At 52.9% G+C, this 16,038-nt stretch overlaps 1 protein-coding gene across 2 annotated transcripts in view; it reads left to right on the top strand.

The window, feature by feature from the left end:
- Nucleotides 1–121: 121 nt before the first annotated feature.
- SERPINA12 (serpin family A member 12) overlaps nucleotides 122–16,038 on the top strand; it is a 43,250-nt gene continuing 27,333 nt past the window's right edge. The window contains exons 1-3 of one of the 2 annotated variants that reach the window (XR_012378899.1): nucleotides 122–172; nucleotides 5,069–5,190; nucleotides 10,672–10,698. The gene's annotated coding sequence lies outside the window, so the exon portion shown is untranslated. Of the gene's footprint in view, nucleotides 173–5,068; nucleotides 5,191–10,671; nucleotides 10,699–12,755; nucleotides 12,898–16,038 lie in introns of those variants that run through there. The other variant, XM_025870441.2, reaches the window with a different exon arrangement.

Below are 16,038 nucleotides of genomic sequence, written 5' to 3'. Positions count from 1 at the left end.
AGAGCAGGCACTGCGGGGGCTCAGTCCCCATCCCGCCACCAGCTACGTCACTTCCTCTGCTTCTCCTCTGTAAGCCAAGGGCGATAATTCCAAGTCTCAGGCTTGTCATGAGAAGTCAGCAAATTCGTGTCCGCAAGTGCTTCGAGTAAGTGTCGGCAACAGGGGGTGCAATGTAAGTGCGAGTTACTCTCCATCGTATTACTTTAGACAGTTTGTATGCTATTTATTTATCCCTAAATGTGTAAATATGGCTAAATCGGTGTTTTAAAACTTTTTTTTTTTTTGCATTGTGGTCCTGAGAGTATCTCAAGAAAGCCTTGGACTCTCCCTAAAACATGCACATACTCTCAAATTTTCTTGAATCACACAAAGTCTCTGGGGTCCCTGTGTGCCAGGAATCATTTCCTCCCACAGGAAACATCCTACATAATGGAAAGATAGAAATGACCTTGAGATCCTTAAAGGAGTCACTGCCTGAGAGCCTGGAGGATGGGGACCGATGGCCGGCAGCTCTGGCGGCAGGCTGGTGTCGGCCACTAGCTTGGAGCTCGCTCCCCTCCAGCATCTGGCTGCTTCTTGTCCTCAGGCCTCTGCGTGGGCTTAAGGAGTGTGAAAACCTTGCACGGTATACCCCGGAATGCCAGGAGTTTCTCATTCATTGTCTGTGAGGTCCAAGAAGGCAACAGGTCGTGTCACAGTCAGATTTGCATCTCTGTATCAGAATAGGACTGGCCCAGAGAAGATGCCTCATGAAAGTCAGTGAATGAATGAATGAATGAATGGACACCAGAGGCTCTGCTCAAATCTTGGGTGGGGGTACACTCCTGAAAACAGCAATGATCTCAGCAAGTACCTGTTTAAATGATAGAGGAAAAACTCTCTGACCTGGAAGTCCAGGGTAGAAGAGGAGAAGCACGGGGCTCGACCATTTCTCTCTCCCCCAGAAATGCTAGTGGATTTCACTGCTCCACCTGGGGCTGCTGCAGGGGCAGGGTCGAGGTCTCTGAGGGGGAGCTGCTTTCCCAGCATCTGAGCAGTGACCTGAGCTGTCCCACAGTCAAGAGCCCCACTCCCTTGGGACCCTCCCTCTGTCACATTGCAGCCTGAGACCCAGTCCTTTGCAGATGTCCCGGTTTCTTCCTCCTCACCACTCCCGACCTCTTTCTCATTCCCTGGACTCCAGGGGGAGCCGGGATCTTGCCCTCAAAACAGGCTGTCATTGTTTATCAGTTGATGGTCAATGTAATAATGGTTGTTAGGAAAAATCGGGGAATGCGCAAAGTCTAAAGAAGAAAAGAAAATCATTTGTAAACCTGTCATAGCTAGATTTAATTTATTTACTTCCAGTCTTTTTTAAAAAAAAACGGGTGTGTTTTTAAACACATGTCGACAATGAGGCTCTTCCTGTCTTGGTTTTGATGGAAGCACAAAGACAAAAAATGCTACAGTCCAGAGACCCCCCCCCCCCACCATGCAGAAATTTCCACAAAAGGGGGTCAAGAACTGGTCTCCCGACGCTTAAATGCTTTACTGGCACGAAGGAAGATTCAGAAGTGGGGAGAAGGTGCAGACAGGAGAGGGATTACAAAAAGAAGGGAGGGGAGGGTCCCCCCCACCCAGCCCTGTCGAGAACAATGCGGTCACGGTCTCAGGGCCAGCATGGTCCCATTCTGGTGAGGGCCCTCTTCCTGGTTTGCAGACGACACCTTCTCGCTGGGCCCGCACATGGTGAAGGACAAGGAAGATCTCTGGAGCCTCACTTTTAAGGGCACTAATCATGGATAGGGGGTCCACCCTCCTGACCTAATCACCTCCCAAAGGCTTCACCTCCTGACATCATCATCTTTGGGGGCCAGGATTTCAACCTGTGAATTTGGGGGGGGACACAAACATTCAAACCACAGTAAAGGCCTTCAGTGGGGGATTCATAAAACACAACGTGCACTCCTATAATCGGGGGGGCCCAGTTCACTGGGACCTGCTGCTTGTCTGAAACATCTGCCAGGTGCTGGTGGGCTGGTCAGACTTCCTGGGAACTCACTGCATCTACTTCCTGTTCCTCTCTGACTCATCACCTCCTGCCTGGCTTTGAGCTGGGTAGATATGCATGCGCCCGGGTTACGTAGTACCGGTAACAAACCACCCCAAATTTAGTGGCATAAAAGAGCATCAGGCATTCAAACCACCACATCTTATGTCCCCACTAGATTCTGGGCTCTTTGGAAACAGGGACAGAATTTTATTCATTTTTCCCTCTGTGTCTGTCCCCTTCCCTCTAACGTTCGACGTTCAGCCCAGAACCCCTGTGTGGGGGTCTTCTGTTTGGTGATTTAACCATGTTATATTCTCCTAGGGATCCTACAAGGTATGCTTTCTCCCACTAACCAGAGGAGCGAGTGGAGGCCAAGAGAGATTAAATATCTTGCTTGTGGTCACACAGCTGGTACCTGGGAAGCTGGGGTTTGAGCCCGGTGATAGCTGGTACCAGAGCCCAAGATCGTAGCCTCCACTTTTGACTCTTACTATTAGAAATGGGGTGATTAAGCTCAGCATAGCAGCCAGCCAGTGCCCACGATGCCCCGCCCCCACCTTTTCCTCCAAGGGAACTGGGCTTTCTTTAACTGGGTGATGCTGGGGACTGACAGCCACTGAGGGAGACACCGTGCGTCACCCGGACCCTGCTAATTCCTGCAGCCACACTCAAGGTCACAGGATGGAGGCACTTCCCCCATAAGACCGCATGGCGGCTGGGAAACTGAAGGATTTGCGGCTTTTTGCCCAAGACCGACATTCCTCAAAATGTGGTCCGGGGTGCTCCATAAGTGGGTACTTGTTAAAAGTGAAGGACCACAGGCTTTCCCTCAAGTTTCTTGAATAAGAAGCCTGGGGCTGGCTTAGAGTGGGTCCAGGAATTGCATTTTAATGAGCTTCCCAAATGAGTCTTGAAAAATCAGCCACTTGTCTGGAAGCAAGGGCTTTGCGGGGCGTAGTCCCTGTAGTTTGACGTTTTACCACGAGAGGGCGCGCCACCACTTCTTAATTGCACAGGCGGCTCCACAGACGGGCAGTCCTATAACACTTATCCCGGGGCTTTGGGTGAAAAAAGGGATTTTGTGTTTAGGAAAGCACAACTGTTCCTCTGCTACTCTGAAAGAGCATTAAAGCTAGCTCATTTAGGCCAAACACCTCCTCTTTCAGAGAGGGACAGAACTTGTCCAAAGCAAGTAAGTGGCAGAACTGGGCTCGGGAAACCAGGCACAGCTCTGTGCACACCACCACAGACCTCCTTCCCCTCTGAGCTCAGACTTGACTACAGCTTGGAGGAGAAATAGAAACACCCACTGATCCTTGCATCCATTCATTCACTTGCTCAATCATTCCAGCTCTTTACTGAGCTCCATCATCAATGAGCAACCTCATTCTGTCCTCGTTTGCAGGCTCGGGGGAGGGTAGGCAAACACTCCGCTGTAGCCACACACAAGTATGCGGTTCTGAAGGGGAAGGTCAGGAGTTAGCATTGACCATATGGGGATTTGCTGTCACCAGGGGCAGGGAGTGGAGGTTAGGAGGGGTTTCCTGAGGAATGGACATGAGCTAAGCAGATGACTCCAAGATAAAACAAGGGGTTGCCGTGGGGGTACCGGGTTCCAGAAAGGGGAACAGCATGCGCAATGTCTTGCAGAAGAATGAGGCATGGAATGATGATGGATGCGAAGATGCCAACGTGCCTTTCTTTCTGTTCTCAGCTTCACGTAAACTTTCACTTCACTTCACCTTTTTGTGTCCAGGAGATATTCATTCTCCAAGAACCCAGCAAAGTTGCAACATTTAGATCTTGGCAAATTTGCAACATTTAGATCTCTGTTTAGAGTGTGGTCTGTAGTCGGTTACATCTGGTCTATATGCACTTCTGTCTCTAGAATCTCTGTCTCTCTACGTAGACAAGGGTGATTTATGTTATGGCTTATATTGTATCCCATTAGATCAGGTTTCTCTCTGACACTCGAGCACATGCACTCCCGCGGGCACACACACACAGGGAGGACAGAGAGAGGACGCGGAAGCCATGACTTTCCTGGACCTAACTTCACGGGGTTTTCCTCCCACAGGAAACCAGCTGGTGAGTGGGCCTCAAGGAGCACCCAGACATCTGTATGAGGCCTTTAATCAAGGCCTGAGGAGGTGTCTTGCTGAGTGGCACAGATGCAATCAGTTGGCCACGGGTATACACACACATAGACACCATAGTCTCCAGCCGGTGAGACAGACATCAAGGGACCCCGGCTTTCTGCAGGCAGCCTCACATGACTCGAGTCCTTGCCGAGACAGTGTGCAAGTCCTTGATGCGGTGAGGGCCACTTTTCTCCAGGAAGAACTTTCCAGATCCTTTTATGCTATTTCTTTCTTGGCAGCCCCTGACTTTGCGGTTTGTCACCAGGCACCCCTGAGCCACTGAGGTTGGGGGTCTCACATCCTTTGCCAGTGGAGAGGGCAGGCACAGGGAAGCAGGACTTCTTCAGGAGCTGGCATTTCCTTTGGGGGATTTAAAACTGCCGGTGTGCCAGGAAGCATTCAGCAAGATGTGCCGTCCTTCCTGATCCCACAGACCATAGGCTCTCTCCACGTAGAGGCCACCAGAAGAAGGTGACACTTTGGCAGGCTTGTCTTCGCTGAGCCCGAGCAAGTTGAGGCTTTGGGCACAAAAGGAGAGATTCCAGGGGACACCTCCATCTCCATTCCCAAGCATCCTGCAGCTCCAAGCGGCCACACTGTGCAAACATCGCAGTGGATAGACCTGCCATCAGGTCTGGCCTTGGCACTTGCTGTTTGCATGCCCAGAAGCAAGAGATTTCTTGTGGGCCTCAGTTTCTACATCTGGAGATTGAAGATTTCCCTACCTATCACAGAAGGTTGTTCTGGGGATTCACTGGAAGAGGAACCTTGAAAAGCTCTGTGAACTTCAAGTTCTAGCCCAATGTATGGCACGTGGATGCTCTCTGACCCCTTGTCAGCTGGTGCACTTTAGCTGAAAAGCCGTGTTCCCGCTATGTCTTCCATTTTTTTCCAGAAGCTCTGTCCTTCACTGAGATCTCCTTTCACTGACTACATCATCAGGTCCCTGAGGGTGCATCTTTGGCCACATACTTCTGGATACGCTGCTTTCCTCTCCCCACCATCACCTTGCTGAGGGTGAGTGACCCTGCTGTGTGCTCTTGACTTCCCTCCCAGGGCATCAGCGGACTGGACCATGGAAGCACACCCCACCCACACCTCGTCCTCCCTCCCATGAGGGTTGGTGGTCTACGGAAGGCCCCAGAAAAATGCCTGTCCTGGCCAGTGACCAGTGACCAGTTGGATTCCCTCTCTCCGGGGGGCACAGGGTACATTAGCAGAGGACGATGAGGCTGGGGAGCCGCGAGGCTGATGGGGAGCTGGGGAGGTAGAGGCGGGAGCAGAGGCAACAGAAGTGGGAGAAGCTGAGTCACCTCCAAGGTGGTGACATGCCTCCCTCCTAAGAGCGTGGCAGTTGGCCAGTGCCTCCCAAGGCTGTTCCAGTTCTGTATGGGAGCTGATGGTGCCGCTGCCAGGCTCCTCCCTCCCTCCCCGAGTTCCTTGGGGCCCCTTACAATAAACCTCCTTATCGGAGGTGTCTGAGTGTGTCTTTATTTTTATTTTTTATTTTTTGTTATTCTTAACCAGTCACATACCATCAGAGTTGTAGAAAGCCAGCCCCGGGGCTCCTGCCTTCCAGTGACATAGTAACGGTGAAACGAGGTGACAGATGAGAAGGGGCTTCCCTCAAGGCAAACACCACGTACAGGCCACAACACCAGCTGATACTGAGCACCTCCGTGGCAAACACAGAATTGTTCTGTTGAATCAGCCCCGCTCCCCTCGGAGCTTAATACAGCTGGCATCACGCCCATTTCCCAGATGAGGAGACTGAGGTTTCCAGAAGTCAACTGATTTGCCCCAGGTTGCCCAGTGAGAAAATGGCAGAGCTGGCCTTCAAGCTTGGTCTAATTCCAGTTTCAGGGCTTTCATCCCTCAACAACACCGGCCCCCAGGGAGCCACTTGCTTGTCCACTCAGCACAGGGCTGGGGCTTCAGGAATCATCGTGTAAACAGCCGCTGCTGGTGGACTGCTCACTTCAGCACGAGGGAAACTGACCCTTCGGGCTGCGTCATAAGCAAACCTGCTCTTGCTCTATTCCCTCCTGATCCCGCTACTACAAATTATTCCAAACTCATTTTCTGTAAGTTCTGGGCCTTTCCCCAGGTTTGGCGAGTGTGTGTTAGAGTGTCTATAAGGGCACCAAGACTCAGGGTCTGTCCTATGAGGCAAGGAGCTCTTGGTTTAGAGCAGGATTTCTCAGCTCAACACTATTGACATAGGGGCTAGATCATTCTTTGTCGGTGGGCCGGGAGGGGTGCTGTCCTGTGCACTGTAGGATTTTTTGGCAGCATTCTGGGTCTCTCCTCCTTAGGGTCCAGTAATGCCCCCTCAGTTGTAACCACCCAAAATCTCTCCAGACGTTGCCAAATGTCCCCAGGGAGGCAAAATTGCCCCCATTTGGGACAGGCTGGAATAGAGAAGCCTGAGGTTTTCCCAGCCAGGACCCTGTTAGCTTTGGTTTCTGCCTGAACTTGTGAATCGTCTACAAAGCACACACATGAGCCTTACTTTCTCTCTCTGCCTTTCTAGCCATTTCCCCAGGCGGAGCGGAGCCTTTGGGCATCCATCTTCCAGGTACATTTGCATCCCTCATGGAGGGGCAGACACCAGGCTTGGAGAAGACAAGGCTTCGGGCTGCCAGCAGATGGCACAGAAATGCATCCAGGGCCTCTGAAGACCTGGATTTTTTTTCTGTGTGTCCTGATTAAACACTGAGAACCAAATAATGTTGGGGCTGAGGGGAGCTTTAGTGCCCTGGCTCTCAATTTGGGGTGAGTTTGCCCCCCAGGGACCATTTGGCAATGTCATTGAGACATTTTGGGTTGTCACAATTGGGGGATTGGGTACTATTGGCATCAGGTGGGTAGAGACCAGGGATGCTGCCGAACACCCTACAAATGCCCAGGAGAGCGCCACCACGAGGAATGTCATCTGGGCCCTGGTGGGGAAACCCTGCTTTCTGATGTTATGTCGGTTGAGCACAGGGGCCACTTGACTGCAGGGTGGCGTCCTACCATGGTTCTGAGATGGGATGAGAATTCTCTGTGATGAAGATTTGCAAGTCCAGTGGGAGTGCTCTGGAAAAGCTGGCTGAACTGGATTGAATCAGCCCCTCCATGCCTGAAGACGGGCTACAAAGTGCATTTTGGCATGGCTTGTGGCTGCTTGGAGCTCTAGATTGAGAAACACAGGACTCAGTAGGCAAGAGTCCTAGGATCAACTAGTAATGTCTGCCACAGGTGCAGAACTGGATGATCAGAAAATCATACTTTTTGCTGATCCTAGGAGAGATACCAGAATACAGACTGGGAAGGGAAAGATCCCATTAGAGAGGATTTTTCTTATAAATCATAAGTCCTCTGAATTGATTCATGGAAAACAGATAAACATCAAGATGCGTGCAGAGGGTTGCAGACAACAGTGGAAATGGTAAACAAGAAGGCTTCTGGATTCATTTTCCTCCCTCTAGCTGTGTTTTTGCAAATCAGTTTGGTATGTTACATTGTTGCAGGATGGAGAACACATCATCCACCAGAATTACTCTCATAGGGATTTCTGTCCTTGAGGAAGCCCTGAACAACCTCTCTAGGCTCTTGCTCAGGTTGGCTTGTCTGGTTGCTCGGTCCCTGTGGGTGTTGCCTCCCTTGCTCTGCCCCCCCCCCCCACTTGTGGCATGTTTGAAGCCAGCCCTCCAATGCACTCTGACTTCACAGTCTTTGCCTCTGTTGGGCTTGGCCAAGTGCAGTCACCCATGCTAGCTTCGGGTTGCTCGTCTGCGAAGTGGGAGTGATAATACTCCCCTTGCAGCTCTGTTGGACGTATTTCTTGAGATTAGCAGTGGGGAGGTGTTTCCTACATTTTGAAGAGCCGAACGGCTGCTCGGAATCGTCCATGAACCGGGCAGCAAGTTACGTGCTGTTGTCACGTTCTTGTGACGAGCAGGAAGGCGAGGGTTTTGTTGCTTGTTTTGTCTTTGTTCCCTCATCCCCCAAGGCCCTGAGGCTGATAAACCTCTGGAACTTTCAGCCTCAGCCCCCTGCTGCTGTCATTTAATCGTCTCCTTTATGTTTTTACCAGATAAAGATGGCCTTGGCTGGATTAACTTTTCCGGGCAATGCTATTGCAACATTTGAACTGGGTTTACAAAGCCTCGCCTCCCCCACTCCTGGAGCATCTGTGGGTCTGACTCCCTGAGCCGGCGGGGCCTCCCACGGCAGCTCCCATGGCCCACCAGGGGTACTTTTCATTGTGCCTTGATCCGGAGACGGGACCCTTAACCTGCACCACATTCCTGAGGGCGTGCGAAGGGTTAGAGCCCATTCCCTCTGCTCTCTCTCTCTCTGCTGAGGGGTTCTGGGACCACGCCGCTGTCCTTTCTTTGCTGGGATGGGGCTGTGATAAGGGAGTTGGGGAAGCAGGGGCGGGAGGTGAAGGGGGAGCGATGGAGGCTCGTCCAAGACCCGGAGAACCGATGACTGCCCGGCAGGAGCAGAGTTGACAAGACTATTAGGGGCACAGTGCAGGTCCCTCTGGGGAGCAGGCTTCTGAACAGAGGCCTCTGAGGCCAGGTAGTATCTGGTAGGATCCAGCCTGGGCTTCTGGAAGGGGTGCGGTCTGCAGAGGTTATAGAGCTCAGCTGTTTCCAAACAACTGGTGACAATTTAAATCTCTCCATGCCTGAGCCTCAGGGTCCTCCTTTATGTAAGTGGGGACACCTGCCCCATGGGGCTATTAGGAATAGATTCAATCATGTGCATACCCTGCTGGTGCACGATGGGTGCTCAATGCTTGTCGCTCTCCTTGTATCACACCCATTAAGTTGCATTAAAAAAGAATAGAATCTAGGATAAGGGACATTCTTCTGCCTGTTTCCAACCTTGCCTGGAGCCCAGTTTCCCATAGAGGGTGGCCCCTTCCTGCAGGCACAGACAGGGGACCATAGCTGGAAAATAGGACAGGGGTGATGAGGGCTCTCAAGACGGTGTCCCGAAGCCTGGGTAAAGAGAAGGTGGCATTTACACTGGACAAGAGATGAGGTAGGCGCGTGCTGAGGTGCACTGTGGAATGTCTGAAGGCCAGCCAGCCCTGCACTCGGCCAAAACTTACCAAGTGTGTCCCCCTGCTAGCAGCATGTAGCGTTCTGGGAACACGATGCCAGGCAGAGTCCTCTCTCCCAAGGAGCTTGCAGACTCTGCAGGCTTCCCAGAGTTTAGGAAGGACCAGGCTTTGCCGCTCCAATGTCCAATGGCCTCTTATTTCACTTAAGATGCTACTCAGAGTCCTTACAATGACCCAGAAGGTCTAGAATGACCAAGCTTCTACCTACTTTCCCGCTTCACCTCCTACTACCCTTCCCTTCACTTATGTCCCTCCAGCCTCACTACTCTTCTTTCTGTTCCTCCAAAATGCTAAGCTTAGTCATACCTCAGGACCTTTGCATAACCATCTTATTCCTCCTGCCAGAAGCGCACTTCCAAAGTGGATTTTTCTTGTCATGCAGGTCTCTGCTCAAATGCAGTGTCCTTTCTTTTCCTGCCACCACTGTGACCAGCAGTGTCTGGGAAGGAATCTGGGTCCCAGAGTGAAGTTGGTGTGCAGCAGACCCTCGCAGCCAGCCGGACACTCACATGCGGCATGAAGCTTGGCCAGTGAGGCAGGGAAGGGGTAGTGATCTGGTTTGATGGAGCCACTGGGGAGAAATAGCAGAAAATCGGGGCGCCTGGGTGGCTCAGTTGGTTAAGCGACTGCCTTCGGCTCAGGTCATGATCCCGGAGTCCCGGGATCGAGTCCCGCATCGGGCTCCCGGCTCAGCGGGGAGCCTGCTTCTCCCTCTGACCTTCTCCCCTCTCATGCTGTTTCTCTCTCTCTCTCTCTCTCTCTCAAATAAATAAATAAAATCTTTAAAAAAAAAAAAAGAAATAGCAGAAAATCGAGAGATGAGATTAGAAATGCAGGTTGGGATGGCACGAGAAAGGACCAGGCATCGGACAGGGGGGTGGGGGGGTGGGGTGTGCCCTGGGAGTGGAGTCCCTGAGGAATTCCAGAGGGGCTGTGAGCCCGGGAGGCCAGGCCAGAGCTTGCCTCGGGCAGTAGTTAGCACATCACCTCCATTGACACACTGGAGAAACGAGGCACGTCAGATGGGATTGTGGTGGTGGGTGGCGGGGGGCTTGCATCCGTGAGGCTGGCAGAAGTGGAACTCTGTGGCCCATGACATCCTGCGGCAGTCTATCTGTGGCAGTAAACACAGAAGCTTCGACTTCCTTTATCAAGTACTGGGCTCTGCAGAGTACTTCACACGCATGGCAAGGATCATGATGCCGGGTAACACTTAGGAGCACCTCCCCGAGGACTGGTGCCGTTAAAATCCTCGTTTCACAGAGGTTCATCTGCTGGGTAGATGGCAAACATAGCCCCGGCTCCTCACCTCTCCCTGCGTGCGCGCCCCGGGCACGTAGATTTGCAGTGTCCTCACACCCCACTCCCGAGTCCAGGTTTGGCCAACAGATTGAGGCGGAAGAGATGGTGTGCGAGTTCTCAGCCCCGGCCTTTCGTGTTTCCATGTGAGTTCCTGAGTTAGGGCTGCGGGAGGCCAGCCCCGGGCGGCTCACAGAACCCGTGGCTAGTAGCACCCCCAGGCTCAGCTGCCCGCATCCGTGCCCTCCCCCCTTCTCCTCCTTCCTCTCCTCCGCCTCCTTCTCCCCACCTCCTTTTCCTTCTTCCAGTGCTTTATTTTTCTCTCTGACCACCAACCGGTTTATCCCCCTCTTTGTCCACAGGGCAGAGTGAAGCCACCAAGAGCGCCGGGCTTACATCTTTTATTCCAGAGAACGTCAGACTGAGCAGGACTTAGTTTGGACTCCACATCCCAGGGGGAGGAGGCTGAGGGGCCCAGCTTACGTCTGGAGCTCCCCTGGGACCAGCCAAGTATGCGTTGAGTTTGGGGACACGCTCTACCATACGGCAGCTGCCAGGGTAATGGCAGAGACCCAGAGACGGGGATTGGGAAGTTTCTGGAAAAGGGGGTTCTCAGCAAGCAGAGACCATAGATGTCCGTTACAGTTATTTAATTATTTTAAAGTTAATGAGTGCACAGCATTTAATTGAATAACAACTTTTCATATCTATGCATAAAGTGTCTGCTTATATACATTATTCCATTTCTTAGTATAACACCTACATTTCCTCACACAAAAAAAGAAAAATATGACCTACAAAAACCTCCCTGTTCATGTTTGTCTCACAATCCAAACCCCCGATGTTCTCTTTTCTACGCACTAATATGCGTAAGTAATTGTTATGCCAGTAATGAGAATGTTCTTTTTTTCTGGTGTCACTCAGAGGAAGACGTCTCGTGGTAATGATCCGTGGTGTTTCCCCAACCTCCATGAACATGCTAGAAGCCACTGAATGGTGCCCTTTGAGTGCTGGAGCTGTACGGAATGTGAACGATCTCTCAACAAAGCTGTTAAAAGAAAAAGTCCATGCCTTCACCCATCCAATCGATATCTGTTGGGCATCTACCACCCACCAGCGTCGTTCCAGGCCCCGGAGGAAGGGGGCGGAGATGTCCGTTCTTGCGGACAGGGAGGGAAGGGGGAGACAGATGGCAGAAGAAATAGGATAGCAAGTGCCAGGGAGGAAAGCCAAGCAGGAACGGAAGGTGGAAATAGGGCATTAAGATTTGCTACTAGGTCACCAGGGGACCCAACACTGAAGCTGATATTTGAGCAGAGGCTCAAGGAAGGAGGACACAGACCTGGGGCCCTAGGGTTCCAGCCCGTCAAGGCCCAGGCGCATCGCCAGGTGTCTCGCTGTCCGGCTTGTGTTTCTCCACCGTGCTCCATGGCAGCCCAGACGTCCTCAGGGCCCAGCCAGTGAAGGTGCTATGGCAGAGGTTGTCACCTCCAATTTTCGCCCCCGTCCCTTTTAATCAGAGAGCCCCGCCACTCTGTGTTTATGATGTCAGAGGAGCACGTAAAATTAACGTTTTAAAAAATAAGTGTGCTACAAAATCCAAGAAGGTTGAAGACCACTGATCTGGGTGTCGGGATGGGGACAGGGAGGGGAGTGGCCCCAGGAGAAGAATATTACGCCAAGGTGTGAGTAACACTAAGGTAGAGGCGTGACAGGTGTCCTGGGTCGAAAAAGATACACTGAAGTCTTAACCCCTAGTATCTCAGGATGTGAATGTATTTGGAGACAGGATCTTTATGGAGGTAATCAAGTTGAAATGACATGATTAGAGTGGGCCCTAATGTAACTGGGGTCCTTCCAAAACAGGGAAAATTGGAACACGGAGGCAGACACGCACAGAGGGGAGCTGACATGAACAGACATGGGGGGAGCATCACCGGATGACAGAGACAGCGACTGGCGTGTCGCAGCCGCAAGCCAGGGGAACCCACGGACTGCTTGGGGCCCCCAGAAGCTGGGAAGGGGCATGAAAGAGATCTCTCCAGAATCTCCGAGGGAGCCCAGCTCTGTTGGCACCTTGATCTCAGACCTCCGGCCTCCAGAACTGTGAGGGAACCCGTTTCTGTTGTGTAACGGCCCGGTCTGTGGTTCTCTGTTACAGTGGCCCCAGCACACAGACACACCGGGTGCTGTGGGCTCCAGGAGTTGGTGGGGGGGAGAGGGGGCTTCGGTCACGGGGCACACTGGATCCGGATCCCGAGAGCGAGGAGGATGCTTCCCGGTGGAGAAGGGCGGTCTGTCCGGTGAGTATCACTACAGCCAACAGCAGGTGCCGAGGGCCTGCCAGAATGTGGCACAGCAGTCGCTCCGGCTTCAGGGTGTGGTCAGCCCAGGAGACTGGTGGCATCGGGGACCTGGTGATGTGAGAGAGGGAGGGGGCGGGGTGACTGCCAGCATCTGGGCTGGGTGGCTGGTGGACAGGGGTGGGGTTCCCTGGGATCACACACACAGGCAGAGGAGGGTAATAAGGACCGGGGATGGGGGAGGCCCCCTGGGCCACCCCAGGGCCTCGGAATGTTTGATGAGATATCCAGAGGCTGCTGGACAAAAAAGACCTGGAGAGATGCATCCTTCCCGTGGCTGGCTTCCTCCCCGCCTTCAGCCCTCCACTCCAACATCGTCTCCCCAGAGAAGCTTTCCCACAGTACCCCTCTCTGTCTGGGGCGGTTACCCCCAAGTTATTCTCTGACTCCAACCTTGTCTGTTCTCACAGCATTTGCATCATCTCGTTCATGCACGTGCTCATTTCCGTTCTGGGTCCCCACGTTATTTGCTCTCAGATTTCAATTGCCCGGCACAGTGTCTGCACACAGTCAGGGCTCGCTCCAGATCTGCTGAGTGAGGGAGTCCAGGAGAAGGCCGGGTGTTGCCGGCTGGCCTCTCTGAAGCAGATGCTGAGAGGGAGGTCGGGGTACAAGATGCTTGGTAGGGATCAGCACCTGCGAACGGAAGTGGGAGGAAGCAAGGTGGGCGGATGGGAACGTGGAAGAGCGATGCCGGCCAACAAGGCTTTGGCCAATTCCTGAGCTCAAGAGGGAGCACCATTCAGTGGGGTTGGCCCCTCTTGGGTTGAAACAGCTGGGCCTTTTAATCCCATGTCACTCAGTCACTGGACACAGCCTGCCTGGGGAACGGTGGCCCCTGAAGGAGCCAACAGCTGGATGCTGTCTGCTGACCCCATTCCCCAGGGCCGAAGGCAGCGCGTCTCCACATCCACCAGACCTGGGCTGGACACACAGGTGCTGACACGGGAGGAAATGCTGAGCCCCAGATAGGCTGTGATCCGTGCCTCAGAGACATGCAGGCCGAACACCACGGGAAGAGGAGGGCGCGACCTCTTCTTCTAATCAAGCAATCAGGGAGCCTTCTGGGAGGTGGTGGAATTTGACTTGAAGGGCTCATTTGTGTGGAGGCTGGAGTGGAGGGGCTTCCAAGAGAAAGGGCAGCCCTGGGGCAGGGAGTGAGGATGTTCGTGGGGCGGGATGTGCAGTGTAGACACATGATTAGCCAAAATGCTTGTAGAGATGTGCGTGGAGGCCACACACGGGGGGCTGCTGGATGGCGGGCTGGGGGCTGGGAGATAAGCACTTGCCCAGCAGTGGAAGCCACCTTTGCTTCTCTTTCGGGAAGGGAACCAGTGTCCCTCGGGGCTGCTTGGGGAACGGGACCAGGTCTGCAGGACAGGTGTGCAGGTGGCGGGCTCACCCCGGTAGAATGGGACGTTAGGCAACCACTCCAGCATCCAAACTCTGTTGGAAGAAAAGAGAAGTTCAAGGAAATGTCTGCATAGGGAATTGCCCTAGAAACTGCTGGGAAGGACAGAATCGAAACAGGATCACAAGTGGCCCAAAAAGTGACAGGAAAAATCTGCTTTCGATCACAATCCCCGCAGAGGCGGATTGGAGCTTTCATCTTCTGCAGCAGTGCTGATGGCTGTCGCTGTCACCCTCCAGGGTAGGAGATGAGAGCTGCTCACACATTCTATCCCTTCCATGAGAGAGTGAGAGTATCAGGAAAGCTGGAGACCCAGCGGCCATGCCTCATGCCTCCTTCCCCAGAGCCCGCCTTGCTGTGCGGTGGGGCTCCTGCCAGCAGTGGGCACTCAAGCCTCCCCGGGGCTGCTGCCCTCTGGGACCCCTGACTACACCTGCCTGCTCCCTCCTCCCTCACTCCTCGTCCCAGGCCCAAGTCTGAAGCCCCAAAAATTCCCCAGACCTTGGGGACCCTGGACTGACGTCTCAATTCCTTCGCCAGGCTCCAGCAGAGTGCAGTGGAGGAATTACGTGCCTGTTTTCCTTTTGTTAAATTTCCAGAGTGGGGACTTAATTACCTAGGTCAGCAGACCGGCAGAGCGGAAGTACAGGTGTGTTACAGGCATTTCTCTGAGTGAAGTCCAGATGTAAGCAGGTGGCGCCACTGTACCTCCCCTGGGGGGAACTGGATCGGTGGCAGCCTGCGGGAATTCTCTGAGCCTTGCGTCCCCGAGCCCAACACAGTGCCAGGCACACAGACGCGGTCAGTAAAAACTTGCAAGCGGATGAATGACTGAATGAATGAATGGTAGTGGAGGGCAGGCCAAGGGGGGGAATTCCATCTTGTGCACCCAGAGCCCCATTTTCTGCCCTTGTCCCACTCCAGGAACCCTCTGCTATTTCCCCCGCCTATCCTCAAAGGCCACCTGGCTACCTCCAGAGCCTTATTCCCACTCAGGGATAGGTAACCAAGGATAGGTCGAGCTGAGGGCCCTGAAGATTTAAGTGTATTTTAATGTTAAGATGAAGAAAAGGAAGGAGCGCCTGTGTGGTGCAGGCAGTTGAGCATCTGACTTCATGGTTTTGGTTCAGGCCATGTTCTCAGGGTCGTGTGATCGAGTCCTATGTCAGACTCCGCACTCACTGGAGTCTGCTGGAGGTTCACTCTCTCTCTCTGTCTCTGTTCCTTCCACCTCAAAAAAATAATTCATTAAAAAAAAGATGAAGAGGGTGCCTGGGTGGCTCAGATGGTTAAGCGTCTGCCTTCGGCTCAGGTCATGATCCCAGGGTCCTGGGATCGAGTCCTGCATCGGGCTCCTTGCTCAGCAGGGTATCGGCTTCTCCCTCTCCCTCTGCCTCTCCCTGTGCTTATTCTCTGTCTCTCTTGCAAATGAATAAATAAAATCTTTAAAAAAAAAAGATGAAGAAAGGGAAAATAAGTTTTTCTTTTCAGTCACATGACAATTGTCCTTAAATAATTATTAGGGTAAGGATTTGTTTACTGTCAATACTACCATCACCACCACCATCCTCACCACCATCACCATCTCCACCATCATCAACACCATCACCATCCTCACCACCATCACCATCTCCACCATCACCATCTCCACCATCACCATCATCACCATC

The sequence above is a fragment of the Callorhinus ursinus genome, unplaced genomic scaffold (assembly GCF_003265705.2).
Source record: "Callorhinus ursinus isolate GAN/ISIS: 27379988/994484 unplaced genomic scaffold, GSC_fseal_2.0 scaffold8, whole genome shotgun sequence".
Taxonomy (NCBI): Eukaryota; Metazoa; Chordata; class Mammalia; order Carnivora; family Otariidae; genus Callorhinus; species Callorhinus ursinus.
This window is presented reverse-complemented; position numbering and strand designations above follow the sequence as displayed.